The 3,851-nt window shown below is 44.9% G+C and overlaps 2 pseudogenes across 1 annotated transcript; one reads left to right on the top strand and one right to left on the bottom strand.

Annotated features, from left to right (window-relative positions):
• The first annotated feature begins 1,334 nt into the window (after positions 1-1,334).
• On the top strand, positions 1,335-1,899 carry LOC116566412 (annotated as a pseudogene). The gene has a single exon (XR_004275850.1). The product of XR_004275850.1 is annotated as a 40S ribosomal protein S10 pseudogene (transcript).
• Positions 1,900-2,560: 661 nt separating this feature from the next.
• On the bottom strand, positions 2,561-3,018 carry LOC116566649 (annotated as a pseudogene).
• Between the last annotated feature and the right edge of the window lie 833 nt (positions 3,019-3,851).

Raw genomic sequence — 3,851 nt, 5'->3', positions numbered from 1 at the left:
AACTGTGCCACTGCACTCCAGCCTGGGTGACAGAGCTAGACTCTGTCTCAAAAAAAAAATCTGTAAATAGCTTAAAAGTTTTCTTGACTCTGAAAAACAAAACAAAGGATCAGCAACATTTTAAGCAAAAGGTCATAAAAGGATTATTTCAGTCTTTTGTTTCAGTCTAATTCTGTTTCAGATTATTTCAGTTCATGTCATTGATGCCTGTTCTGCTTGATATTTATGAACATTTCCGCTCTCTATGAGAGTCCTGAAAGTTTTTCCTCTATTCTAATGTCACAATCTCCAAAGTTATCAGAAACCTGCCTTCAAGAGCACCTGTCAAAGACTTATAGCTGATTATAAACCACCTTTCCAAGAGAATTAAAACAAGACAACCGTTGTCTGTGGATGACAAAAAGTCTCAGGACAGCCGTCATTCAAATCACATTTGACTAGGAATTATGGTGACTTCTATGGCTTTCAATGATTTTACATAACAATTGCAACTACTAATAACATATACTAAGTCATATCAGAATTATAGGAGCTTGCCATAATTTTGGAACATATACCAATAGCATATTTATACAAATATAGCCCAAAGAAAGCCAAACACCATTTCATATTTGACAATGGTTTCCATATTATTTTTTGTGTGTGTGATTTTGGGTTATTTATTTTGTGCATCTGTGGCAATAAATGAGATCTCAGTGGTGGTACGGATTTGACTGATCTTTGCAACAACTGCGTGTGGCAGAAGGACTGGAAAATGACAACCAGATCGCAGTAAGGGGTAGGGAGGGCCATGAGGACTGAACATCTGGGCTGGCAGAGAAATCAAAGCCAAGGAATTCAGACGTTAAGAGTGTAGTACAGGGGATATACCCCATCTCTTCGCTCCTTCCCTTTTCCTTCCTCTCCCAAGGACCCAGATCCTTGGGGCTATATTGGATTTGTCTCTGAAGCCGAAAAACAAAAGACTGAGGAGATAGTTGGCTGTACGTGACCAATCTCAAGCCAGCTTTGTCAGAAATCCTAGATCACAGGAGAAGGGTGGGAAGAAAGGATATGATTATGTCTTGTTCCATTTTCCATTAGAGGTGAGAATGACAAGGACCTCTCTTCTAACTCCTTTTGAGGGCATGAGGAGGGTTGGCAGGAGAAGGGCTGGGAGCCCTGAGGTCTCCTGTTTGACCTCATATCCCACAGGCAAGGACTAAGAATTAGGATTAAATATTTTAGTGGGATAGCTCTAAACTGGGATTAGCAAGTACAGCTAAGGCAAGAATTCCTGAAACCTGACTGGGACCCTGGCAGTGAAAGCTGGGACTGTTGAAAACCCAATTTCAGAGCCGCCGTGATGTTGATGCCTAAGAAGAACCGGATTGCCATTTATGAGCTCCTTTCTAAGGAGGGAGTCATGGTGGCCAAGAAGGATGTCCACATGCCTAAGCACCCGGAGCTGGCAGACAAGAACGTGCCCAACCTTCATGTCATGAAGGCCATGCAGTCTCTCAAGTCCCGAGGCTACGTGAAGTAACAGTTTGCCTGGAGACATTTCTACTGGTACCTAACCAATGAGGGTATCCAGTATCTCTGTGATTACCTCCATCTGCCCCCAGAGATTGTGCCTGCCACCCTATGCCGCAGCCGTCCAGAGACAGGCAGGCCTCGGCCTAAACGTCTGGAAGGTGAGCGACCTGCAAGACTCACCAGAGGGGAACCTGACAGAGATACTTACAGACGGGGTGCTGTGCCACCTGGTGCCGACAAGAAAGCTGAGGCAGGGGCTGGGTCAGCAACTGAATTCCAGTTTAGAGGTGGATTTGGTCGTGGACGTGGTCAGCCACCTCAGTAAAATTGGAGAGGATTATTTTGCATTGAATAAACTTACAGCCAAAAAAAAAAAAAAAAGAAAGAAAAACCAATTTCAGCGTTTGTACTCAACGTGAGCGTGCAGGGCCAAGATAACTAGATCCCAGGACAGGCAGTTTGACAGTGAGAACAACAAGAAGAGACTGGGACCAAGGTACCTAGATCCCTCGAGAAAGAAGGGTGGGTATGGGGAGGAAAAATAAGAATTGGGGAAACCCAGGAGTCTGGGTTCTGGAATAGCAGCACGTAAGAGTTCCAGGATCTCTGTCCACCCTCCTCTTCCTCTTCCCTCTATAAGTCAGAAGAGAAATAAGTAGGATACTGAATAAGTATCCACATGGATACATTCAGGGCCAGACAGACATAAGAATGGTGAGGGAGGGGGCCGGGCGCGGTGGCTCACGCCTATAATCCCAGCACTTTGGGAGGCCAAGGTGGGTGGATCACGAGGTCAAGAGATCGAGACCATCCTGGTCAACATGGTGAAACCCCGTCTCTACTAAAAATACAAAAAATTAGCTGGGCATGGTGGTGCGTGCCTGTAATCCCAGCTACTCAGGAGGCTGAGGCAGGAGAATTGCCTGAACCCAGGAGGCAGAGGTTGCAGTGAGCCGAGATCGCGCCATTGCGCTCCAGCCTGGGTAACAAGAGCGAAACTCCGTCTCAAAAAAAAAAAAAGAATGGTGAGGGAAAGAGGAATTTAGTGCTTCGCTGGCCCTGAGGGGGGCTGGGAAGGGTAGGAGGCTGGGAAGGGGCGGTGGGGGTCGGTCTCAGGGTTGCATGACACAGTCCTTTGTGGTGGCCATGTACGCAGTGTGTGTGACCACAGCCCTCTTCTTCCTCCGCATCACTTTCCATGCAGCTCTCACCAAAGGCGAGTTTATGTTCTCACAGACACAGCAGCATTCTGATGAGTGGCGCCCATGTGCTCATTGTCCACAGTGGCACTTATCCATTCCACCTTTTTCTCTGGCTTCCGTTTTCAAAGTTTGATGCTAAGGCTTCAGTTCTCAGGCTCAGTTGTCACAGTAACCGTTCTCTCAGTGACCGTCTAGCTCAGCCCAGCCCCTGCGTCGGCCATGGCTAAGGCTCAGAAGAGGGAGGAGAGGAGGAAGGGGGATGAGGCACGTTTCCCTTTTTCTGACTCTGAGGTCTAGGAGAAGCTGGATGGGCTTCAGAGTGGTAGCCATTACCCTCCACCTTCTTTATAGCCCCTCCTCCTGGGCTTTCGCTTCTCCACCCCTGGGGATAACCTGGCCAACCCCACTTCCAGCTCTCCACTTCCGGGTAATTTTTTATACAAATAAGTCAAATATGTCATTTTTGGATTTTAGGGGACCTAATATCTAAAACATTAATTAGGTCAGTAAAAGATATAATTTATAATTTGATTTTGGTAAATTTGTCAATGTTCAATTTATGGAAAAACTTTAATTTTAGCCAACATGTTTACATACAGAATTTATTTTATAAGATTAATTTTTCACAATACTCAACTTGCTCAAATCTTCATCTTTATCCTATCTAACTTAAAACAATACTTTAACCCTATAAACTAAGCCAAAAAAAAAATCCACATTCTCATGCCTTCTTATAATCTTTTACCAAAAACACATCTTACCATTAAGTGAGGGGTGGGAACATATCCACACCTTCTAGGAAGCGAAGAGCATGCTTCTCTGATCCAGGCATGCAAAGAGCTGAGAATCCCCCATAACTGCCATCAGCCATGCCAAAAACTATATCTTCTACAGAGTTATTACACACCAAAGCTCTATCATAATGTGAATTAATTTCTGATACCCCCCAAAGTAAAAACATCTGATAATGCAATGCAAAACACAACAGAGCCTTAGATTTTGAGAGGCATCGGCCTATTCGGTTCCAATTTCTGGGGTTTCAGGAGGAAAACAAAGGTTTTTCCCAAAGCAAGATCTGTGGCACCTCCTCTGTTTTTCCCAAGGAGTCACAGCCCGTTAGAAATTATCTCA

The sequence above is a fragment of the Sapajus apella genome, unplaced genomic scaffold (assembly GCF_009761245.1).
Source record: "Sapajus apella isolate SASKATOON/1434 unplaced genomic scaffold, GSC_monkey_1.0 scaffold43, whole genome shotgun sequence".
In the NCBI taxonomy this organism is placed as follows: Eukaryota; Metazoa; Chordata; class Mammalia; order Primates; family Cebidae; genus Sapajus; species Sapajus apella.
Note: the sequence above shows the minus strand (reverse complement) of the source record. Positions and strands in the feature narration are given on the sequence as shown.